The sequence below is a fragment of the Pseudophryne corroboree genome, chromosome 3 (genome assembly GCF_028390025.1).
Source record: "Pseudophryne corroboree isolate aPseCor3 chromosome 3, aPseCor3.hap2, whole genome shotgun sequence".
NCBI classification, from domain to species: domain Eukaryota; kingdom Metazoa; phylum Chordata; class Amphibia; order Anura; family Myobatrachidae; genus Pseudophryne; species Pseudophryne corroboree.
The window spans coordinates 63,362,675-63,388,669 of NC_086446.1; positions in this window are offsets into that span (position 1 = coordinate 63,362,675).

Below are 25,995 nucleotides of genomic sequence, written 5' to 3' on the forward strand. Positions count from 1 at the left end.
ACACAGGGGTCGCAGGTGACCCCCTGGCACCAGTTTCAGGCTTCTGCCTATAATTTGTTCGACTGGGCACTAGACGAATGGGCCACAAGGGACCCCCTGGCACCAGGTTCAGTCTTTGGCCTGTTGTTTGTTAGACTGGGCTTTAGACGCAGGGGTAACAGGTGACCCCTTGGCACCAGTTTCAGGCTCCGGCCTGTTGTTTGTTAGACTGGGCACTAGATATAGGGGCCGCAGGTGACCCCCTGGCACCAGTTTCAGGCTCCGGCCTATTATTTGTTAGACTGGGCACTAGACTTAGGGGCCACAAGGGACCCCCTGGCACCAGTTTCAGGTTCCGGCCTATTATTTGTTAGACTGGGCACTTGATGTAGGGGCCACAAGGGACCCCATGGCACCAGTTTCGGGCTCTGGCCTGTTGTTTCTTAGACTGGGCACTAGATACAGGGGTCGCAGGTGACCCCCTGGCACCAGTTTCAGGCTTCTGCCTATAATTTGTTAGACTGGGCACTAGACGAATGGGCCACAAGGGACCCCCTGGCACCAGTTTTAGTCTTTGGCCTGTTGTTTGTTAGACTGGGCTTTAGACGTAGGGGTAACAGGTGACCCCTTGGCATCAGTTTCAGGCTCCGGCCTATTGTTTGTTAGACTGGGCACTAGATATAGGGGCCGCAGGTGACCCCCTGGCACCAGTTTCGTACTCAGGTATGTTGTTAGTTAGACTAGGCACTATACGTAGAGGTCGAAAGGGACCCCCTGGCACCAGTTTCAGGCTCCGGCCTTTTGTTTGTTAGATTGGGCACTAGAGATCAGGGTCGCATGTGACCCCCTGGCACCAATTTCCTGCTCAGGCCTGTTGTTTGTTAGACTGGGCACTAGATATAGGGGCCTAAGGTGACCCCCTGGCACCAGTTCCAAACCCCGGCCTGCTGTTTATTAGACTGGGCACTGGACGTAGGGGTCGCAAGGGACCTCCTGGCACCAGTTTCAGGCTCCGGCCTGTTGTTTGTTAGACTGGGCTCTAGACGCAGGGGTCGCAGGTGACCCCCTGGCACCAGTTTTGGGCCCGACCTGTTGTTTCTTAGACTGGGCACTAGACACAGGGGTCACAGGTGACCCCCTTGCACCAGTTTCAGGCTCCGGCCTATTATTTGTTAGACTGAGCACTAGACTTAGGGGCCACAAGGGACTCCCTGGCACCAGTTTCAGCTTCTGGCCTATTATTTGTTAGACTGGGCACTAGATGTAGTGGCCACAAGGGACCCCCTGGCACCAGTTTCGGGCTCTGGCCTGTTGTTTCTTAGACTGGGCACTAGACACAGGGGTTGCAGGTGACCCCCTGGCACCAGTTTCAGGCTTCTGCCTATTATTTGTTAGACAGGGCACTAGACGTAGGGGCCACAAGGGACCCCCTGGCACCAGTTTCAGTCTTCGGCCTGTTGTTTGTTAGACTGGGCTTTAGAAGCAGGGGTAACAGGTGACCCCTTGGCACCAGTTTCAGGCTCCGGCCTGTTGTTTGTTAGACTGGGCACTAGATATAGGGGCCGCATGTGACCCCCTGGCACCAGTTTCGTACTCAGGTATGTTGTTAGTTAGACTGGGCACTATACGTAGAGGTCGAAAGGGACCCCCTGGCACCAGTTTCAGGCTCCGGCCTTTTGTTTGTTAGATTGGGCACTAGAGATCAGGGTCGCATGTGACCCCCTGGCACCAATTTCCTGCTCTGGCCTGTTGTTTGTTAGACTGGGCTCCAGACGCAGGGGTCGCAGGTGACCCCCTGGCACCAGTTTCAGGCTCCAGCATGTTGTTTGTTAGACTGGGCTCCAGACGCAGGGGTCACAGGTGACCCCCTGGCACCAGTTTCAGGCTCCAGCCTGTTGTTTGTTAGACTGGGCTCTAGACGCAGGGGTCACAGGTGACCCCCTGGCACCAGTTTCAGGCTCCGGCCTATTATTTGTTAGACTGGGCACTAGACTTAGGGGCCACAAGGGACCCCCTGGCACCAGTTTCAGGTTCCCTCCTATTATTTGTTAGACTGGGCACTGGATGTAGGGGCCACAAGGGACCCCCTGGCACCAGTTTCGGTCTCCAGCCTTTTGTTTTATAGACTGGGCACTAGACCTCGGGGTCGCAGGTGACCCCCTGGCACCAGTTTCGTACTCAGGCATGTGATTAGTTAGACTGGGCAATAGATGTAGAGGTCGAAAGGGACCCCCTGGCACCAGTTTCAGCCTCCGTCCTTTTGTTTGTTAGACTGGGCACCAATTTCCTGCTCAGGGCTGTTGTTTGTTAGACTGGGCACTAGATGTAGGGGCCGCAGGTGACCCCCTGGCACCAGTTCCGAGCTCCGGCCTGGTGTTTTTTAGACTGGGCACTGGACGTAGGTGTCGCATTGGACCTCCTGGCACCAGTTTCAAGCTCCAGCCTGTTGTTTGTTAGACTGGGCACTAGTTGTAGGGGCCACAAAGGACCCCCTGGCACCAGTTTCTGGCTCCGGCCTGTTGTTTCTTAGACAGGGCACTAGACACAGGGGTTACAGGTGACCCCCTGGCACCAGTTTCAGGCTTCGGCCTATTATTTGTTAGACTGGGCACTAGACGTAGGGGCCACAAGGGACCCCCTGGCAACAGTTTCAGTTTCCGGCCTGTTGTTTGTTAGACTGGGCACTAGTTGTAGGGGCCACAAAGGATCCCCTGGCACCAGTTTCTGGCTCCGGCCTGTTGTTTCTTAGACAGGGCACTAGACACAGGGGTTACAGGTGACCCCCTGGCACCAGTTTCAGGCTTCGGCCTATTATTTGTTAGACTGGGCACTAGACGTAGGGGCCACAAGGGACCCCCTGGCAACAGTTTCAGTTTCCGTCCTGTTGTTTGTTAGACTGGGCTTTAGACGCAGGGGTAACAGGTGACCCCTTGGAACCAGTTTCAGGCTCCGGCCTGTTGTTTGTTAGACTGGGCACTAGACGTAGGGGCCACAAGGGACCCCCTGGCACCAGTTTCAGGCTCCGGCCTATTATTTGTTAGACTGGGCACTAGATGTCGGGGCCACAAGGGACCCCCTGGCACCAGTTTCGGTCTCCATCCTTTTGTTTCTTAGACTGGGCTCTAGACGCAGGGGTTCGCAGGTGACCCCCTGGCACCAGTTTTGGGCCCGACCTGTTGTTTCTTATACTGGACACTAGACACAGGGGTCACAGGTGACCCCCTGGCACCAGTTTCAGGCTCCGGCCTATTATTTGTTAGACTGCGCACTAGACGTAGGGGCCACAAAGGACCCATGGCACCAGTTTCAGGCTCCGTCCTGTTGTTTGTTAGACTAGGCACTAGACACAGGGGTCACAGGTGACCCCTTTGCACCAGTTTCATGCTCCGGCCTATTATTTGTTAGACTGAGCTCTAGACGTAGGGGCCAAAAGGCACCCCCTGGCACCAGTTTCGGTCTCCAGACTTTTGTTTTTTAGACTGGGCTCTAGTCAGAGGGGTCGAAGGTGACCCCCTTGCACCAGTTTCAGGCTCCGGCCTATTATTTGTTAGAATGGTCACTAGACGTAGGGGCCACAAGGCACCCCCTGGCACCAGTTTCGGTCTCCAGACTGTTGTTTTTTAGACTGGGCACTAGACATAGGGGTCGCAGGTGACCCCCTGGCACAAGTTTCGTACTCAGGCATGTTGTTAGTTAGACTGGGCACTATACGTAGAGGTCAAAAGAGACACCCTGGCACCAGTTTCAGGCTCCGGCCTTTTGTTTGTTAGATTGGGCACTACAGATCAGGGTCGTAGGGGCCACAAAGGACCCATGGCACCAGTTTCAGGCTCCGTCCTGTTGTTTGTTAGACTAGGCACTAGACACAGGGGTCACAGGTGACCCCTTTGCACCAGTTTCAGGCTCCGGCCTATTATTTGTTAGACTGAGCTCTAGACGTAGGGGCCAAAAGGCACCCCCTGGCACCAGTTTCGGTCTCCAGACTTTTGTTTTTTAGACTGGGCACTAGACAGAGGGGTCGAAGGTGACCCCCTTGCACCAGTTTCAGGCTCCGGCCTATTATTTGTTAGAATGGTCACTAGACGTAGGGGCCACAAGGCACCCCCTGGCACCAGTTTCGGTCTCCAGACTTTTGTTTTTTAGACTGGGCACTAGACATAGGGGTCGCAGGTGACCCCCTGGCACAAGTTTCGTACTCAGGCATGTTGTTAGTTAGACTGGGCACTATACGTAGAGGTCAAAAGAGACCCCCTGGCACCAGTTTCAGGCTCCGGCCTTTTGTTTGTTAGATTGGGCACTAGAGATCAGGGTCGCATGTGACCCACTGGCACCAATTTCCTGCTCAGGCCTGTTGTTTGTTAGACTGGGCACTATGTGTAGGGGCCTACGGTGACCCCCAGCCAATAGATACAAACCCCGGCCTGCTGTTTCTTAGACTGGGCACTTGACGTAGGGGTCGCAAGGGACCTCCTGGCACCAGTTTCAGGCTCCGTCCTGTTGTTTGTTAGACTGGGCTCTAGACGCAGGGGTCGCAGGTGACCCCCTGGCACCAGTTTTGGGCCCAACCTATTGTTTCTTAGACTGGGCACTAGACACAGGGGTCACAGGTGACCCCCTTGCACCAGTTTCAGGCTCCGGCCTATTATTTGTTAGACTGGGCACTAGACTTAGGGGCCACAAGGGACCCCCTGGCACCAGTTTCAGTGTTTGGCCTGTTGTTTGTTAGACTAGGCTTTAGACGCAGGGGTAACAGGTGAACCCTTGGCACCAGTTTCAGGCTCCGGCCTGTTGTTTGTTAGACTGGGCACTAGATATAGGGGCCGCAGGTGACCCCCTGGCACCAGTTTCAGGCTCCGGCCTATTATTTGTTAGACTGGGCACTAGACTTAGGGGCCACAAGGGACCCCCTGGCACCAGTTTCAGGTTCCGGCCTATTATTTGTTAGACTGGGCACTAGATGTAGGGGCCACAAGGGACCCCCTGGCACCAGTTTCAGGCTCTGGCCTGTTGTTTCTTAGACTGGGCACTAGACACAGGGGTCGCAGGTGACCCCCTGGCACCAGTTTCAGGCTTCTGCCTATTATTTGTTAGACTGGGCACTAGACGAATGGGCCACAAGGGACCCCCTGGCACCAGTTTCAGTCTTTGGCCTGTTGTTTGTTAGACTGGGCTTTAGACGCAGGGGTAACAGGTGACCCCTTGGCACCAGTTTCAGGCTCCGGCCTGTTGTTTTTTAGACTGGGCACTAGATGTAGGGGCCTAAGGTGACCCCCTGGCACCAGTTCCAAACCCCGGCCTGCTGTTTCTTAGACTGGGCACTGGACGTAGGGGTCGCAAGGGACCTCCTGGCACCAGTTTCAGGCTCCGGCCTGTTGTTTGTTAGACTGGGCTCCAGACGCAGGGGTCGCAGGTGACCCCCTGGCACCAGTTTCAGGCTCCAGCCTGTTGTTTGTTAGACTGGACTCTAGACGCAGGGGTCACAGGTGACCCCCTGGCACCAGTTTCAGGCTCCAGCCTGTTGTTTGTTAGACTGGGCTCTAGACGCAGGGGTCACAGGTGACCCCCTGGCACCAGTTTCAGGCTCCGGCCTTTTCTTTGTTAGATTGGGCACTAGAGATCAGGTTTGCATGTGACCCCCTGGCACTAGTTTCCTGCTCAGGCCGGTTGTTTGTTAGACTGGGCACTATGTGTAGGGGCCTACGGTGACCCCCTGGCACCAGTTTCATACCCCGGCCTGCTGTTTCTTAGACTGGGAACTTGACGTAGGGGTTGCAAGGGACCTCCTGGCACCAGTTTCAGGCTCCGTCCTGTTGTTTGTTAGACTGGGCTTTAGACGCAGGGGTAACAGGTGACCCCTTGGCACCAGTTTCAGGCTACGGCCTGTTGTTTGTTAGACTGGGCACTAGATATAGGGGCCGCAGGTGACCCCCTGGCACCAGTTTCGTACTCAGGCATGTTGTTAGTTAGACTGGGCACTATACGTAGAGGTCGAAAGGGACCCCCTGGCACCAGTTTCAGGCTCCGGCCTTTTGTTTGCTAGATTGGGCACTAGAGATCAGGGTCGCATGTGACCCCTGGCACCAATTTACTGCTCAGGCCTGTTGTTTGTTAGACTGGGCACTAGATGTAGGGGCCTAAGGTGACACCCTGGCACCAGTTCCAAACACCGGCCTGCTGTTTCTTAGACTGGGCACTGGACGTAGGGGTCGCAAGGGACCTCCTGGCACAAGTTTCAGGCTACGGCCTGTTGTTTGTTAAACTGGGCTCTAGACGCAGGGGTCGCAGGTGACCCCCTGGCACCAGTTTTGGGCCCGACCTGTTGTTTCTTAGACTGGGCACTAGACACAGGGGTCACAGGTGACCCCCTTGCACCAGTTTCAGGCTCCGGCCTATTATTTGTTAGACTGGGCACTAGACTTAGGGGCCACAAGGGACCCCCTGGCACCAGTTTCAGGTTCCGGCCTATTATTTGTTAGACTGGGCACTAGATGTAGGGGCCTAAGGTGACCCCCTGGCACCAGTTCCAAACACCGGCCTGCTGTTTCTTAGACTGGGCAGTGGACGTAGGGGTCGCAAGGGACCTCCTGGCACCAGTTTCAGGCTCCAGCCTGTTGTTTGTTAGACTGGGCTCTAGAAGCAGGGGTCGCAGGTGACCCCCTGGCACCAGTTTTGGGCCCGACCTGTTGTTTCTTATACTGGGCACTAGACACAGGGGTCACAGGTGACCCCCTGGCACCAGTTTCAGGCTCCGGCCTATTATTTGTTAGACTGGGCACTAGACGTAGGGGCCACAAAGGACCCATGGCACCAGTTTCAGGCTCCGTCCTGTTGTTTGTTAGACTAGGCACTAGACACAGGGGTCACAGGTGACCCCTTTGCACCAGTTTCAGGCTCCGGCCTATTATTTGTTAGACTGAGCTCTAGACGTAGGGGCCAAAAGGCACCCCCTGGCACCAGTTTCGGTCTCCAGACTTTTGTTTTTTAGACTGGGCACTAGACAGAGGGGTCGAAGGTGACCCCCTTGCACCAGTTTCAGGCTCCGGCCTATTATTTGTTAGAATGGTCACTAGACGTAAGGGCCACAAGGCACCCCCTGGCACCAGTTTCGGACTCCAGACTTTTGTTTTTTAGACTGGGCACTAGACATAGGGGTCGCAGGTGACCCCCTGGCACAAGTTTCGTACTCAGGCATGTTGTTAGTTAGACTGGGCACTATACGTAGAGATCAAAAGAGACCCCCTGGCACCAGTTTCAGGCTCCGGCCTTTTGTTTGTTAGATTGGGCACTACAGATCAGGGTCGCATGTGACCCGCTGGCACCAATTTCCTGCTCAGGCCTGTTGTTTGTTAGACTGGGCACTATGTGTAGGGGCCTACGGTGACCCCCAGCCAATAGATACAAACCCCGGCCTGCTGTTTCTTAGACTGGGCACTTGACATAGGGGTCGCAAGGGACCTCCTGGCACCAGTTTCAGGCTCCGTCCTGTTGTTTGTTAGACTGGGCTCTAGACGCAGGGGTCGCAGGTGACCCCCTGGCACCAGTTTTGGGCCCAACCTATTGTTTCTTAGACTGGGCACTAGACACAGGGGTCACAGGTGACCCCCTTGCACCAGTTTCAGGCTCCGGCCTATTATTTGTTAGACTGGGCTCTAGACTTAGGGGCCACAAGGGACCCCCTGGCACCAGTTTCAGTCTTTGGCCTGTTGTTTGTTAGACTGGGCTTTAGACGCAGGGGTAACAGGTGACCCCTTGGCACCAGTTTCAGGCTCCGGCCTGTTGTTTGTTAGACTGGGCACTAGATATAGGGGCCGCAGGTGACCCCCTGGCACCAGTTTCAGGCTCCGGCCTATTATTTGTTAGACGGGGCACTAGACTTAGGGGCCACAAGGGACCCCCTGGCACCAGTTTCAGGTTCCGGCCTATTATTTGTTAGACTGGGCACTAGATGTAGGGGCCACAAGGGACCCCCTGGCACCAGTTTCAGGCTCTGGCCTGTTGTTTCTTAGACTGGGCACTAGACACAGGGGTCGCAGGTGACCCCCTGGCACCAGTTTCAGGCTTCTGCCTATAATTTGTTAGACTGGGCACTAGACGAATGGGCCACAAGGGACCCCCTGGCACCAGTTTCAGTCTTTGGCCTGTTGTTTGTTAGACTGGGCTTTAGACGCAGGGGTAACAGGTGACCCCTTGGCACCAGTTTCAGGCTCCGGCCTGTTGTTTGTTAGACTGGGCACTAGATATAGGGGCCGCAGGTGACCCCCTGGCACCAGTTTCGTACTCAGGTATGTTGTTAGTTAGACTGGGCACTATACGTAGAGGTCGAAAGGGACCCCCTGGCACCAGTTTCAGGCTCCGGCCTTTTGTTTGTTAGATTGGGCACTAGAGATCAGGGTCGCATGTGACCCCCTGGCACCAATTTCCGGCTCTGGCCTGTTGTTTGTTAGACTGGGCACTAGATATAGGGGCCTAAGGTGACCCCCTGGCACCAGTTCCAAACCCCGGCCTGCTGTTTCTTAGACTGGGCACTGGACGTAGGGGTCGCAAGGGACCTCCTGGCACCAGTTTCAGGCTCCGGACTGTTGTTTGTTAGACTGGGCTCTAGACGCAGGGGTCGCAGGTGACCCCCTGGCACCAATTTTGGACCCGACCTGTTGTTTCTTATACTGTGCACTAGACACAGCGGTCACAGGTGACCCCCTGGCACCAGTTTCAGGCTCCGGCCTATTATTTGTTAGACTGGGCACTAGACGTAGGGGCCACAAGGCACCCCCTGGCACCAGTTTCGGTCTCCAGACTTTTGTTTTTTAGACTGGGCACTAGACATAGGGGTCGCAGGTGACCCCCTGGCACCAGTTTCGTACTCAGACATGTTGTTAGTTAGACTGGGCACTATACGTAGAGGTCGAAAGGGACCCCCTGGCACCAGTTTCAGGCTCCGGCCTTTTGTTTGTTAGATTGGGCACTAGAGATCAGGGTCGCATGTGACCCCCTGGCACCAATTTCCTGCTCAGGCCTGTTGTTTGTTAGACTGGGCACTAGATGTAGAAGCCTAAGGTGACCCCCTGGCACCAATTTCCTGCTCAGGCCTGTTGTTTGTTAGACTGGGCACTATGTGTAGGGGCCTACGGTGACTCCCAGCCAATAGATACAAACACCGGCCTGGTGTTTCTTAGACTGGGCACTTGACGAAGGGGTCGCAAAGGACCTCCTGGCACCAGTTTCAGGCTCCGTCCTGTTGTTTGTTAGACTGGGCTCTAGACGCAGGGGTCGCAGGTGACCCCCTGACACCAATTTTGGGCCCGACCTGTTGTTTCTTAGACTGGGCACTAGACACAGGGGTCACAGGTGACCCCCTTGCACCAGTTTCAGGCTCCGGCCTGTTATTTGTTAGAATGGGCACTAGACTTAGGGGCCACAAGGGACCCCCTGGCACCAGTTTCAGCTTCCGGCCTATTATTTGTTAGACTGGGCACTAGATGTAGGGGCCACAAGGGACCCCCTGGCACCAGTTTCGGGCTCTGGCCTGTTGTTTCTTAGACTGGGCACTAGGCACAGGGGTCGCAGGTGACCCCCTGGCACCAGTTTCAGGCTTCGGCCTGTTGTTTGTTAGACTGGGCTTTAGACGCAGGGGTAACAGGTGACCCCTTGGCACCAGTTTTAGGCTCCGGCCTGTTGTTTGTTAGACTAGGCACTAGATATTGGGGCCGCAGGTGACCCCCTGGCACCAGTTTCGTACTCAGGCATGTTGTTAGATAGACTGGGCACTATACGTAAAGGTCGAAAGGGACCCCTTGGCACCAGTTGTGTACTCAGGCATGTTTTTAGTTAGACTGGGCACTATACGTAGAGGTCGAAAGGGACCCCCTGGCACCAGTTTCAGGCTCCGGCCTTTTGTTTGTTAGATTGGGCACTAGAGATCAGGGTCGCATGTGACCCCCTGGCACCAATTTCCTGCTCAGGCCTGTTGTTTTTTAGACTGGGCACTAGATGTAGGGGCCTAAGGTGACCCCCTGGCACCAGTTCCAAACCCCGGCCTGCTGTTTCTTAGACTGGGCACTGGACGTAGGGGTCGCAAGGGACCTCCTGGCACCAGTTTCAGGCTCCGGCCTGTTGTTTGTTAGACTGGGCTCCAGACGCAGGGGTCGCAGGTGACCCCCTGGCACCAGTTTCAGGCTCCAGCCTGTTGTTTGTTAGACTGGACTCTAGACGCAGGGGTCACAGGTGACCCCCTGGCACCAGTTTCAGGCTCCAGCCTGTTGTTTGTTAGACTGGGCTCTAGACGCAGGGGTCACAGGTGACCCCCTGGCACCAGTTTCAGGCTCCGGCCTATTATTTGTTAGACTGGGCACTAGACGTAGGTGCCACAAAGGACCACCTGGCACCAGTTTCGGTCTCCAGCCTTTTGTTTTTTAGACTGGGCACTAGACATAGGGGTCGCAGGTGACCCCCTGGCACCAGTTTCATACTCAGGCATGTTATTATTTAGACTGGGCACTATACGTAGAGGTCGAAAGGGACCCCCTGGCACCAGTTTCAGGCTCCGGCCTTTTGTTTGTTAGATTGGGCACTAGAGATCAGGTTTGCATGTGACCCCCTGGCACCAGTTTCCTGCTCAGGCCGGTTGTTTGTTAGACTGGGCACTATGTGTAGGGGCCTACGGTGACCCCCTGGCACCAGTTCCATACCCCGGCCTGCTGTTTCTTAGACTGGGCACTTGACGTAGGGGTTGCAAGGGACCTCCTGGCACCAGTTTCAGGCTCCGTCCTGTTGTTTGTTAAACTGGGCTCTAGACGCAGGGGTCGCAGGTGACCCCCTGGCACCAGTTTTGGGCCCGACCTGTTGTTTCTTAGACTGGGCACTAGACACAGGGGTCACAGGTGACCCCCTTGCACAAGTTTCAGGCTCCGGCCTATTATTTGTTAGACTGGGCACTAGACTTAGGGGCCACAAGGGACACCCTGGCACCAGTTTCAGGTTCCGGCCTATTATTTGTTAGACTTGGCACTAGATGTAGGGGCCACAAGGGACCCCCTGGCACCAGTTTCGGGCTCTGGCCTGTTGTTTCTAAGACTGGGCACTAGACACATGGGTCGCAGGTGACCCCCTGGCACCAGTTTCAGGCTTCTGCCTATTATTTGTTAGACTGGGCACTAGACGTAGGGGCCACAAGAGACCCCTGGCACCAGTTTTAGTCTTCGGCCTGTTGTTTGTTAGACTGGGCTTTAGACGCAGGGGTAACAGGTGACCCCTTGGCACCAGTTTCAGGCTCCGGCCTGTTGTTTGTTAGACTGGGCACTAGATATAGGGGCCGCAGGTGACCCCCTGGCACCAGTTTCGTACTCAGGCATGTTGTTAGTTAGACTGGGCACTATACGTAGAGGTTGAAAGGGACCCCCTGGCACCAGTTTCAGGCTCCGGCCTTTTGTTTGTTAGATTGGGCACTAGAGATCAGGGTCGCATGTGACCCCTGGCACCAATTTACTGCTCAGGCCTGTTGTTTGTTAGACTGGGCACTAGATGTAGGGGCCTAAGGTGATCCCCTGGCACCAGTTCCAAACACCGGCCTGCTGTTTCTTAGACTGGGCACTGGACGTAGGGGTCGCAAGGGACCTCCTGGCACCAGTTTCAGGCTCCGGCCTGTTATTTGTTAGACTGGGCTCTAGACGCAGGGGTCGCAGGTGACCCCCTGGCACCAGTTTTGGGCCCGACCTGTTGTTTCTTAGACTGGGCACTAGACACAGGGGTCACAGGTGACCCCCTTGCACCAGTTTCAGGCTCCGGCCTATTATTTGTTAGACTGGGCACTAGATGTAGGGGCCACAAGGGACCCCATGGCACCAGTTTCAGGCTTCGGCCTTTTATTTGTTAGACTGGGCTTTAGACACAGGGGTAACAGGTGACCCCTTTGAACCAGTTTCAGGCTCCGGCCTGTTGTTTGTTAAACTGGGCACTAGTTGTAGGGGCCACAAAGGACCAAATGGCATCAGTTCCAAACCCCGGCCTGCTGTTTCTTAGACTGGGCAGTGGACGTAGGGGTCGCAAGGGACCTCCTGGCACCAGTTTCAGGCTCCAGCCTGTTGTTTGTTAGACTGGGCTCTAGAAGCAGGGGTCGCAGGTGACCCCCTGGCACCAGTTTTGGGCCCGACCTGTTGTTTCTTATACTGGGCACTAGACACAGGGGTCACAGGTGACCCCCTGGCACCAGTTTCAGGCTCCAGCCTATTATTTGTTAGACTGCGCACTAGACGTAGGGGCCACAAAGGACCCCTGGCACCAGTTTCAGGCTCCGTCCTGTTGTTTGTTAGACTAGTCACTAGACACAGGGGTCACAGGTGACCCCCTTGCACCAGTTTCAGGCTCCGGCCTATTATTTGTTAGACTGGGCTCTAGACGTAGGGGCCAAAAGGCACCCCCTGGCACCAGTTTCGGTCTCCAGACTTTTGTTTTTTAGACTGGGCACTAGACATAGGGTTCGCAGGTGACCCCCTGGCACCAGTTTCGTACTCAGGCATGTTGTTAGTCAGACTGGGCACTATACGTAGAGGTCAAAAGGGACCCCCTGGCACCAGTTTCAGGCTACGGCCTTATGTTTGTTAGATTGGGCACTAGAGATCAGGGTCGCATGTGACCCGCTGGCACCAATTTCCTGCTCAGGCCTGTTGTTTGTTAGACTGGGCACTATGTGTAGGGGCCTACGGTGACCCCCAGCCAATAGATACAAACCCCGGCCTGCTGTTTCTTAGACTGGGCACTTGACGTAGGGGTCGCAAGGGACCTCCTGGCACCAGTTTCAGGCTCCGTCCTGTTGTTTGTTAGACTGGGCTCTAGACGGAGGGGTCGCAGGTGACCCCCTGGCACCAGTTTTGGGCCCAACCTATTGTTTCTTAGACTGGGCACTAGACACAGGGGTCACAGGTGACCCCCTGGCACCAGTTTCAGGCTCCAGCCTATTATTTGTTAGACTGCGCACTAGACGTAGGGGCCACAAAGGACCCATGGCACCAGTTTCAGGCTCCGTCCTGTTGTTTGTTAGACTAGGCACTAGACACAGGGGTCACAGGTGACCCCCTTGCACCAGTTTCAGGCTCCGGCCTATTATTTGTTAGACTGGGCTCTAGACATAGGGGCCAAAAGGCACCCCCTGGCACCAGTTTCGGTCTCCAGACTTTTGTTTTTTAGACTGGGCACTAGACATAGGGTTCGCAGGTGACCCCCTGGCACCAGTTTCGTACTCAGGCATGTTGTTAGTCAGACTGGGCACTATACGTAGAGGTCAAAAGGGACCCCCTGGCACCAGTTTCAGGCTACGGCCTTATGTTTGTTAGATTGGGCACTAGAGATCAGGGTCGCATGTGACCCCCTGGCACCAATTTCCTGCTCAGGCCTGTTGTTTGTTAGACTGGGCACTATGTGTAGGGGCCTACGGTGACCCCCAGCCAATAGATACAAACCCCGGCCTGCTGTTTCTTAGACTGGGCACTTGACGTAGGGGTCGCAAGGGACCTCCTGGCACCAGTTTCAGGCTCCGTCCTGTTGTTTGTTAGACTGGGCACTATGTGTAGGGGCCTACGGTGACCCCCAGCCAATAGATACAAACCCCGGCCTGCTGTTTCTTAGACTGGGCACTTGACGTAGGGGTCGCAAGGGACCTCCTGGCACCAGTTTCAGGCTCCGTCCTGTTGTTTGTTAGACTGGGCTCTAGACGCAGGGGTCGCAGGTGACCCCCTGGCACCAGTTTTGGGCCCAACCTATTGTTTCTTAGACTGGGCACTAGACACAGGGGTCACAGGTGACCCCCTTGCACCAGTTTCAGGCTCCGGCCTATTATTTGTTAGACTGGGCACTAGACTTAGGGGCCACAAGGGACCCCCTGGCACCAGTTTCAGTCTTTGGCCTGTTGTTTGTTAGACTGGGCTTTAGACGCAGGGGTAACAGGTGACCCCTTGGCACCAGTTTCAGGCTCCGGCCTGTTGTTTGTTAGACTGGGCACTAGATATAGGGGCCGCAGGTGACCCCCTGGCACCAGTTTCAGGCTCCGGCCTATTATTTGTTAGACTGGGCACTAGACTTAGGGGCCACAAGGGACCCCCTGGCACCAGTTTCAGGTTCCGGCCTATTATTTGTTAGACTGGGCACTAGATGTAGGGGCCACAAGGGACCCCCTGGCACCAGTTTCAGGCTCTGGCCTGTTGTTTCTTAGACTGGGCACTAGACACAGGGGTCGCAGGTGACCCCCTGGCACCAGTTTCAGGCTTCTGCCTATAATTTGTTAGACTGGGCACTAGACGAATGGGCCACAAGGGACCCCCTGGCACCAGTTTCAGTCTTTGGCCTGTTGTTTGTTAGACTGGGCTTTAGACGCAGGGGTAACAGGTGACCCCTTGGCACCAGTTTCAGGCTCCGGCCTGTTGTTTGTTAGACTGGGCACTAGATATAGGGGCCGCAGGTGACCCCCTGGCACCAGTTTCGTACTCAGGTATGTTGTTAGTTAGACTGGGCACTATACGTAGAGGTCGAAAGGGACCCCCTGGCACCAGTTTCAGGCTCCGGCCTTTTGTTTGTTAGATTGGGCACTAGAGATCAGGGTCGCATGTGACCCCCTGGCACCAATTTCCGGCTCTGGCCTGTTGTTTGTTAGACTGGGCACTAGATATAGGGGCCTAAGGTGACCCCCTGGCACCAGTTCCAAACCCCGGCCTGCTGTTTCTTAGACTGGGCACTGGACGTAGGGGTCGCAAGGGACCTCCTGGCACCAGTTTCAGGCTCCGGCCTGTTGTTTGTTAGACTGGGCTCTAGACGCAGGGGTCGCAGGTGACCCCCTGGCACAAATTTTGGGCCCGACCTGTTGTTTCTTATACTGTGCACTAGACACAGGGGTAACAGGTGACCCCCTGGCACCAGTTTCAGGCTCCGGCCTATTATTTGTTAGACTGGGCACTAGACGTAGGGGCCACAAGGCACCCCCTGGCACCAGTTTCGGTCTCCAGACTTTTGTTTTTTAGACTGGGCACTAGACATAGGGGTCGCAGGTGACCCCCTGGCACCAGTTTCGTACTCAGACATGTTGTTAGTTAGACTGGGCACTATACGTAGAGGTCGAAAGGGACCCCCTGGCACCAGTTTCAGGCTCCGGCCTTTTGTTTGTTAGATTGGGCACTAGAGATCAGGGTCGCATGTGACCCCCTGGCACCAATTTCCTGCTCAAGCCTGTTGTTTGTTAGACTGGGCACTAGATGTAGAAGCCTAAGGTGACCCCCTGGCACCAATTTCCTGCTCAGGCCTGTTGTTTGTTAGACTGGGCACTATGTGTAGGGGCCTACGGTGACTCCCAGCCAATAGATACAAACACCGGCCTGGTGTTTCTTAGACTGGGCACTTGACGAAGGGGTCCCAAAGGACCTCCTGGCACCAGTTTCAGGCTCCGTCCTGTTGTTTGTTAGACTGGGCTCTAGACGCAGGGGTCGCAGGTGACCCCCTGACACCAATTTTGGGCCCGACCTGTTGTTTCTTAGACTGGGCACTAGACACAGGGGTCACAGGTGACCCCCTTGCACCAGTTTCAGGCTCCGGCCTGTTATTTGTTAGAATGGGCACTAGACTTAGGGGCCACAAGGGACCCCCTGGCACCAGTTTCAGCTTCCGGCCTATTATTTGTTAGACTGGGCACTAGATGTAGGGGCCACAAGGGACCCCCTGGCACCAGTTTCGGGCTCTGGCCTGTTGTTTCTTAGACTGGGCACTAGGCACAGGGGTCGCAGGTGACCCCCTGGCACCAGTTTCAGGCTTCGGCCTGTTGTTTGTTAGACTGGGCTTTAGACGCAGGGGTAACAGGTGACCCCTTGGCACCAGTTTTAGGCTCCGGCCTGTTGTTTGTTAGACTAGGCACTAGATATAGGGGCCGCAGGTGACCCCCTGGCACCAGTTTCGTACTCAGGCATGTTGTTAGTTAGACTGGGCACTATACGTAAAGGTCGAAAGGGACCCTTTGGCACCAGTTGTGTACTCAGGCATGTTTTTAGTTAGACTGGGCACTATACGTAGAGGTCGAAAGGGACCCCCTGGCACCAGTTTCAGGCTCCGGCCTTTTGTTTGTTAGATTGGGCACTAGAGATCAGGGTCGCATGTGACCCCCTGGCACCAATTTCCTGCTCAGGCCTGTTGTTTTTTAGACTGGGCACTAGATGTAGGGGCCTAAGGTGACCCCCTGGCACCAGTTCCAAACCCCGGCCTGCTGTTTCTTAGACTGGGCACTGGACGTAGGGGTCGCAAGGGACCTCCTGGCACCAGTTTCAGGCTCCGGCCTGTTGTTTGTTAGACTGGGCTCCAGACGCAGGGGTCGCAGGTGACCCCCTGGCACCAGTTTCAGGCTCCAGCCTGTTGTTTGTTAGACTGGACTCTAGACGCAGGGGTCACAGGTGACCCCCTGGCACCAGTTTCAGGCTCCGGCCTGCTGTTTCTTAGACTGGGCACTGGACGTAGGGGTTGCAAGGGACCTCCTGGCACCAGTTTCAGGCTCCGTCCTGTTGTTTGTTAAACTGGGCTCTAGACCCAGGGGTCGCAGGTGACCCCCTGGCACCAGTTTTGGGCCCGACCTGTTGTTTCTTAGACTGGGCACTAGACACAGGGGTCACAGGTGACCCCCTTGCACAAGTTTCAGGCTCCGGCCTATTATTTGTTAGACTGGGCACTAGACTTAGGGGCCACAAGGGACACCCTGGCACCAGTTTCAGGTTCCGGCCTATTATTTGTTAGACTTGGCACTAGATGTAGGGGCCACAAGGGACCCCCTGGCACCAGTTTCGGGCTCTGGCCTGTTGTTTCTTAGACTGGGCACTAGACACAGGGGTCGCAGGTGACCCCCTGGCACCAGTTTCAGGCTTCTGCCTATTATTTGTTAGACTGGGCACTAGACGTAGGGGCCACAAGGGACCCCTGGCACCAGTTTCAGTCTTCGGCCTGTTGTTTGTTAGACTGGGCTCCAGACGCAGGGGTCGCAGGTGACCCCCTGGCACCAGTTTCAGGCTCCAGCCTGTTGTTTGTTAGACTGGACTCTAGACGCAGGGGTCACAGGTGACCCCCTGGCACCAGTTTCAGGCTCCAGCCTGTTGTTTGTTAGACTGGGCTCTAGACGCAGGGGTCACAGGTGACCCCCTGGCACCAGTTTCAGGCTCCGGCCTATAATTTTTAGACTGGGCACTAGACGTAGGTGCCACAAAGGACCACCTGGCACCAGTTTCGGTCTCCAGCCTTTTGTTTTTTAGACTGGGCACTAGACATAGGGGTCGCAGGTGACCCCCTGGCACCAGTTTCATACTCAGGCATGTTATTATTTAGACTGGGCACTATACGTAGAGGTCGAAAGGGACCCCCTGGCACCAGTTTCAGGCTCCGGCCTTTTGTTTGTTAGATTGGGCACTAGAGATCAGGTTTGCATGTGACCCCCTGGCACCAGTTTCCTGCTCAGGCCGGTTGTTTGTTAGACTGGGCACTATGTGTAGGGGCCTACGGTGACCCCCTGGCACCAGTTCCATACCCCGGCCTGCTGTTTCTTAGACTGGGCACTTGACGTAGGGGTTGCAAGGGACCTCCTGGCACCAGTTTCAGGCTCCGTCCTGTTGTTTGTTAAACTGGGCTCTAGACGCAGGGGTCGCAGGTGACCCCCTGGCACCAGTTTTGGGCCCGACCTGTTGTTTCTTAGACTGGGCACTAGACACAGGGGTCACAGGTGACCCCCTTGCACAAGTTTCAGGCTCCGGCCTATTATTTGTTAGACTGGGCACTAGACTTAGGGGCCACAAGGGACACCCTGGCACCAGTTTCAGGTTCCGGCCTATTATTTGTTAGACTTGGCACTAGATGTAGGGGCCACAAGGGACCCCCTGGCACCAGTTTCGGGCTCTGGCCTGTTGTTTCTTAGACTGGGCACTAGACACAGGGGTCGCAGGTGACCCCCTGGCACCAGTTTCAGGCTTCTGCCTATTATTTGTTAGACTGGGCACTAGACGTAGGGGCCACAAGGGACCCCTGGCACCAGTTTCAGTCTTCGGCCTGTTGTTTGTTAGACTGGGCTTTAGACGCAGGGGTAACAGGTGACCCCTTGGCACCAGTTTCAGGCTCCGGCCTGTTGTTTGTTAGACTGGGCACTAGATATAGGGGCCGCAGGTGACCCCCTGGCACCAGTTTCGTACTCAGGCATGTTGTTAGTTAGACTGGGCACTATACGTAGAGGTCGAAAGGGACCCCCTGGCACCAGTTTCAGGCTCCGGCCTTTTGTTTGTTAGATTGGGCACTAGAGATCAGGGTCGCATGTGACCCCTGGCACCAATTTACTGCTCAGGCCTGTTGTTTGTTAGACTGGGCACTAGATGTAGGGGCCTAAGGTGATCCCCTGGCACCAGTTCCAAACACCGGCCTGCTGTTTCTTAGACTGGGCACTGGACGTAGGGGTCGCAAGGGACCTCCTGGCACCAGTTTCAGGCTCCGGCCTGTTATTTGTTAGACTGGGCTCTAGACGCAGGGGTCGCAGGTGACCCCCTGGCACCAGTTTTGGGCCCGACTTGTTGTTTCTTAGACTGGGCACTAGACACAGGGGTCACAGGTGACCCCCTTGCACCAGTTTCAGGCTCCGGCCTATTATTTGTTAGACTGGGCACTAGATGTAGGGGCCACAAAGGACCCATGGCACCAGTTTCAGGCTCCGTCCTGTTGTTTGTTAGACTAGTCACTAGACACAGGGGTCACAGGTGACCCCTTTGCACCAGTTTCAGGCTCCGGCCTATTATTTGTTAGACTGGGCTCTAGACGTAGGGGCCAAAAGGCACCCCCTGGCACCAGTTTCGGTCTCCAGACTTTTGTTTTTTAGACTGGGCACTAGACATAGGGTTCGCAGGTGACCCCCTGGCACCAGTTTCGTACTCAGGCATGTTGTTAGTCAGACTGGGCACTATACGTAGAGGTCAAAAGGGACCCCCTGGCACCAGTTTCAGGCTACGGCCTTATGTTTGTTAGATTGGGCACTAGAGATCAGGGTCGCATGTGACCCCCTGGCACCAATTTCCTGCTCAGGCCTGTTGTTTGTTAGACTGGGCACTATGTGTAGGGGCCTACGGTGACCCCCAGCCAATAGATACAAACCCCGGCCTGCTGTTTCTTAGACTGGGCACTTGACGTAGGGGTCGCAAGGGACCTCCTGGCACCAGTTTCAGGCTCCGTCCTGTTGTTTGTTAGACTGGGCTCTAGACGCAGGGGTCGCAGGTGACCCCCTGGCACCAGTTTTGGGCCCAACCTATTGTTTCTTAGACTGGGCACTAGACACAGGGGTCACAGGTGACCCCATTGCACCAGTTTCAGGCTCCGGCCTATTATTTGTTAGACTGGGCACTAGACTTAGGGGCCACAAGGGACCACCTGGCACCAGTTTCAGGTTCCGGCCTATTATTTGTTAGACTTGGCACTAGATGTAGGGGCCACAAGGGACCCCCTGGCACCAGTTTCGGGCTCTGGCCTGTTGTTTCTTAGACTGGGCACTAGACACAGGGGTCGCAGGTGACCCCCTGGCACCAGTTTCAGGCTTCTGCCTATTATTTGTTAGACTGGGCACTAGAAGTAGGGGCCACAAGGGACCCCCTGGCACCAGTTTCAGTCTTCGGCCTGTTGTTTGTTAGACTGGGCTTTAGACGCAGGGGTAACGGGTGACCCCTTGGCACCAGTTTCAGGCTCCGGCCGTTTGTTTGTTAGACTGGGCACTAGAAATAGGGGTAGCTTGTGACCCCCTGGCACCAGTTTCAGGCTCCGGCCTATTATTTGTTAGACTGGGCACTAGACTTCGGGGCCACAAGGGACCCCCTGGCACCAGTTTCAGGTTCCGGCCTATTATTTGTTAGACTGGGCACTAGATGTAGGGGCCACAAGGGACCCCCTGGCACCAGTTTCGGGCTCTGGCCTGTTGTTTCTAAGACTGGGCACTAGACACAGGGGTCGCAGGTGATCCCCTGGCACCAGTTTCAGGCTTCTGCCTATAATTTGTTCGACTGGGCACTAGACGAATGGGCCACAAGGTACCCCCTGGCACCAGTTTCAGTCTTTGGCCTGTTGTTTGTTAGACTGGGCTTTAGACGCAGGGGTAACAGGTGACCCCTTGGCACCAGTTTCAGGCTCCGGCCTGTTGTTTGTTAGACTGGGCACTAGATATAGAGGCCGCAGGTGACCCCCTGGCACCAGTTTCAGGCTCCGGCCTATTATTTGTTAGACTGGGCACTAGACTTAGGGGCCACAAGGGACACCCTGGCAGCTGGCACCAGTTTCAGGTTCCGGCCTATTATTTGTTAGACTGGGCACTAGATGTAGGGGCCACATGGGACCCCCTGGCACCAGTTTCGGGCTCTGGCCTGTTGTTTCTTAGACTGGGCTCTAGACGCAGGGGTCGCAGGTGACCCCCTGGCACCAGTTTTGGGCCCGACCTGTTGTTTCTTAGACTGGGCACTTGACACAGGGGTCACAGGTGACCCCCTTGCACCAGTTTCAGGCTCCGGCCTATTATTTGTTAGACTGGGCACTAGATGTAGGGGCCACAAGGGACCCCCTGGCACCAGTTTCAGGCTTCGGCCTTTTATTTGTTAGACTGGGCTTTAGACACAGGGGTAACAGGTGACCCCTTTGAACCAGTTTCAGGCTCCGGCCTGTTGTTTGTTAAACTGGGCACTAGTTGTAGGGACCACAAAGGACCAAATGGCATCAGTTCGAAACCCCGGCCTGCTGTTTCTTAGACTGGGCAGTGGACGTAGGGGTCGCAAGGGACCTCCTGGCACCAGTTTCAGGCTCCAGCCTGTTGTTTGTTAGACTGGGCTCTAGAAGCAGGGGTCACAGGTGACCCCCTGGCACCAGTTTTGGGCCCGACCTGTTGTTTCTTATACTGGGCACTAGACACAGGGGTCACAGGTGACCCCCTGGCACCAGTTTCAGGCTCCGGCCTATTATTTGTTAGACTGGGCACTAGACGTAGGGGCCACAAAGAACCCATGGCACCAGTTTCAGGCTCCGTCCTGTTGTTTGTTAGACTAGGCACTAGACACAGGGGTCACAGGTGACCACTTTGCACCAGTTTCAGGCTCCGGCCTATTATTTGTTAGACTGGGCTCTAGACGTAGGGGCCAAAAGGCACCCCCTGGCACCAGTTTCGGTCTCCAGACTTTTGTTTTTTAGACTGGGCACTAGATAGAGGGGTCGCAGGTGACCCCCTTGCACCAGTTTCAGGCTCCGGCCTATTATTTGTTAGAATGGTCACTAGACGTAGGGGCCACAAGGCACCCCCTGGCACCAGTTTCGGTCTCCAGACTTTTGTTTTTTAGACTGGGCACTAGACATAGGGGTCGCAGGTGACCCTCTGGCACCAGTTTCGTACTCAGACATGTTGTTAGTTAGACTGGGCACTATACGTAGAGGTCAAAAGGGACCCCCTGGCACCAGTTTCAGGCTCCGGCCTTTTGTTTGTTAGATTGGGCACTAGAGATCAGGGTCGCCTGTGACCCCCTGGCACCAATTTCCTGCTCAGGCCTGTTGTTTGTTAGACTGGGCACTATGTGTAGGGGCCTACGGTGACTCCCAGCCAATAGATACAAACACCGGCCTGGTGTTTCTTAGACTGGGCACTTGACGAAGGGGTCGCAAAGGACCTCCTGGCACCAGTTTCAGGCTCCGTCCTGTTGTTTGTTAGACTGGGCTCTAGACGCAGGGGTCGCAGGAGACCCCCTGACACCAATTTTGGGCCCGACCTGTAGTTTCTTAGACTGGGCACTAGACACAGGGGTCACAGGTGACCCCCTTGCACCAGTTTCAGGCTCCGGCCTGTTATTTGTTAGACTGGGCACTAGACTTAGGGGCCACAAGGGACCCCCTGGTACCAGTTTCAGGTTCCGGCCTATTATTTGTTAGACTGGGCACTAGATTTAGGGGCCACAAGGGACCCCCTGGCACCAGTTTCGGGCTCTGGCCTGTTGTTTCTTAGACTGGGCACTAGGCACAGGGGTCGCAGGTGACCCCCTGGCACCAGTTTCAGGCTTCTGCCTATTATTTGTTAGACTGGGCACTAGACGTAGGGGCCACAAGGGACCCCCTGGCACCAGCTCTAGACGCAGGGGTCGCAGGAGACCCCCTGACACCAATTTTGGGCCCGACCTGTTGTTTCTTAGACTGGGCACTAGACACAGGGGTCACAGGTGACCCCCTTGCACCAGTTTCAGGCTCCGGCCTGTTATTTGTTAGACTGGGCACTAGACTTAGGGGCCACAAGGGACCCCCTGGTACCAGTTTCAGGTTCCGGCCTATTATTTGTTAGACCGGGCACTAGATTTAGGGGCCACAAGGGACCCCCTGGCACCAGTTTCGGGCTCTGGCCTGTTGTTTGTTAGACTGGGCTTTAGACGCAGGGGTAACAGGTGACCCCTTGGCACCAGTTTCAGGCTCCGGCCTGTTGTTTGTTAGACTGGGCACTAGATATAGGGGCCGCAGGTGACCCCCTGGCACCAGTTTCGTACTCAGGCATGTTGTTAGTTAGAGTGGGCACTATACGTAAAGGTCGAAAGGGACCCCTTGGCACCAGTTGCGTACTCAGGCATGTTTTTAGTTAGACTGGGCACTATACGTAGAGGTCGAAAGGGACCCCCTGGCACCAGTTTCGGTCTCCAGACTTTTGTTTTTTAGACTGGGCACTAGACATAGGGGTCGCAGGTGACCCCCTGGCACCAGTTTCGTACTCAGGCATGTTGTTAGTTAGACTGGGCACTATACGTAGAGGTCAAAAGGGACCCCCTGGCACCAGTTTCAGGCTCCGGCCTTTTGTTTGTTAGATTGGGCACTAGAGATCAGGGTCGCATGTGACCCCCTGGCACCAATTTCCTGCTCAGGCCTGTTGTTTGTTAGACTGGGCACTATGTGTAGGGGCCTACGGTGACCCCCAGCCAATAGATACAAACCCCGGCCTGCTGTTTCTTAGACTGGGCACTTGACGTAGGGGTCGCAAGGGACCTCCTGGCACCAGTTTCAGGCTCCGTCCTGTTGTTTGTTAGACTGGGCTCTAGACGCAGGGGTCGCAGGTGACCCCCTGGCACCAGTTTTGGGCCCAACCTATTGTTTCTTAGACTGGGCACTAGACACAGGGGTCACAGGTGACCACCTTGCACCAGTTTCAGGCTCCGGCCTATTATTTGTTAGACTGGGCACTAGACTTAGGGGCCACAAGGGACCCCCTGGCACCAGTTTCAGTCTTCGGCCTGTTGTTTGTTAGACTGGGCTTTAGACGCAGGGGTAACGGGTGACCCCTTGGCATCAGTTTCAGGCTCCGGCCTGTTGTTTGTTAGACTGGGCTCCAGACGCAGGGGTCGCAGGTGACCCCCTGGCACCAGTTTCAGGCTCCAGCCTGTTGTTTGTTAGACGGGGCTCTAGACGCAGGGGTCACAGGTGACCCCCTTGCACCAGTTTCAGGCTCCGGCCTATTATTTGTTAGACTGGGCACTAGATGTAGTGGCCACAAGGGACCCCCTGGCATCAGTTTCGGGCTCTGGCCTGTTGCTTCTTAGACTGGGCACTAAACACAGGGGTTGCAGGTGACCCCCTGGCACCAGTTTCAGGCTTCTGCCTAATATTTGTTAGACATGGCACTAGACGTAGGGGCCACAAGGGACCCCCTGGCACCAGTTTCAGTCTTCGGCCTGTTGTTTGTTAGACTGGGCTTTAGACGCAGGGGTAACAGGTGACCCCTTGGCACCAGTTTCAGGCTCCGGCCTGTTGTTTGTTAGACTGGGCACTAGATATAGGGGCCGCAGGTGACCCCCTGGCACCAGTTTCGTACTCAGGCATGTTGTTAGTTAGACTGGGCACTATACGTAGAGGTTGAAAGGGACCCCCTGGCACCAGTTTCAGGCTCCGACTTTTGTTTGTTAGACTGGGCACTAGATGTAGGGGCCTAAGGTGACCCCCTGGCACCAGTTCCAAACCCCGGCCTGCTGTTTCTTAGACTGGGCACTGGACGTAGGGGTCGCAAGGGACCTCCTGGCACCAGTTTCAAGCTCCGGCCTGTTGTTTGTTAGACTGGGCTCTAGACGCAGGGGTCGCAGGTGACCCCCTGGCACCAGTTTTGCGCCCGACCTGTTGTTTCTTATACTGTGCACTAGACACAGGGGTCACAGGTGACCCCCTGGCACCAGTTTTAGGCTCCGGCCTATTATTTGTTAGACTGGGCACTAGACGTAGGGGCCACAAGGCACCCCCTGGCACCAGTTTCGGTCTCCAGACTTTTGTTTTTTAGACTGGGCACTAGACATAGGGGTCGCAGGTGACCCCCTGGCACCAGTTTCGTACTCAGACATGTTGTTAGTTAGACTGGGCACTATACGTAGAGGTCGAAAGGGACCCCCTGGCACCAGTTTCAGGCTCCGGCCTTTTGTTTGTTAGATTGGGCACTAGAGATCAGGGTCGCATGTGACCCCCTGGCACCAATTTCCTGCTCAGGCCTGTTGTTTGTTAGACTGGGCACTATGTGTAGGGGCCTACGGTGACTCCCAGCCAATAGATACAAACACCGGCCTGGTGTTTCTTAGACTGGGCACTTGACGAAGGAATCGCAAAGGACCTCCTGGCACCAGTTTCAGGCTCCGTCCTGTTGTTTGTTAGACTGGGCTCTAGACGCAGGGGTCGCAGGAGACCCCCTGACACCAATTTTAGGCCCGACCTGTTATTTGTTAGACTGGGCACTAGACTTAGGGGCCACAAGGGACCCCCTGGCACCAGTTTCAGGCTCCGTCCTGTTGTTTGTTAGACTGGGCACTAGACACAGGGGTCACAGGTGACCCCCTTGCACCAGTTTCAGGCTCCGGCCTGTTATTTGTTAGACTGGGCACTAGACTTAGGGGCCACAAGGGACCCCCTGGCACCAGTTTCAGGTTCCGGCCTATTATTTGTTAGACTGGGCACTAGATGTAGGGGCCACAAGGGACCCCCTGGCACCAGTTTCGGGCTCTGGCCTGTTGTTTCTTAGACTGGGCACTAGGCACAGGGGTCGCAGGTGACCTCCTGGCACCAGTTTCAGGCTTCTGCCTATTATTTGTTAGACTGGGCACTAGACGTAGGGGCCACAAGGGACCCCCTGGCACCAGTTTCAGTCTTCGGCCTGTTGTTTGTTAGACTGGGCATTAGACGCAGGGGTAACAGGTGACCCCTTGGCACCAGTTTCAGGCTCCGGCCTGTTGTTTGTTAGACTGGGCACTAGATATAGGGGCCGCAGGTGACCCCCTGGCACCAGTTTCGTACTCAGGCATGTTGTTAGTTAGACTGGGCACTATACGTAAAGGTCGAAAGGGACCCCTTGGCACCAGTTGCGTACTCAGGCATGTTTTTAGTTAGACTGGGCACTATACGTAGAGGTCGAAAGGGACCCCCTGGCACCAGTTTCAGGCTCCGGCCTTTTGTTTGTTAGATTGGGCACTAGAGATCAGGGTCGCATGTGACCCCCTGGCACCAATTTCCTGCTCAGGCCTGTTGTTTGTTAGACTGGGCACTAGATGTAGGGGCCTAAGGTGACCCCCTGGCACCAGTTCTAAACCCCGGCCTGCTGTTTCTTAGACTGGGCACTGGACGTAGGGGTCGCAAGGGACCTCCTGGCACCAGTTTCAGGCTCCGGCCTGTTGTTTGTTAGACTGGGCTCCAGACGCAGGGGTCGCAGGTGACCCCCTGGCACCAGTTTCAGGCTCCAGCCTGTTGTTTGTTGGACTGGGCTCTAGACGCAGGGGTCACAGGTGACCCCCTGGCACCAGTTTTAGGCTCCGGCCTATTATTTGTTAGACTGGGCACTAGTCGTAGGTGCCACAAGGCACCCCCTGGCACCAGTTTCGGTCTCCAGACTTTTGTTTTTTAGACTGGGCACTAGACATAGGGGTCGCAGGTGACCCCCTGGCACCAGTTTCGTACTCAGACATGTTGTTAGTTAGACTGGGCACTATACGTAGATGTCAAAAGGGACCCCCT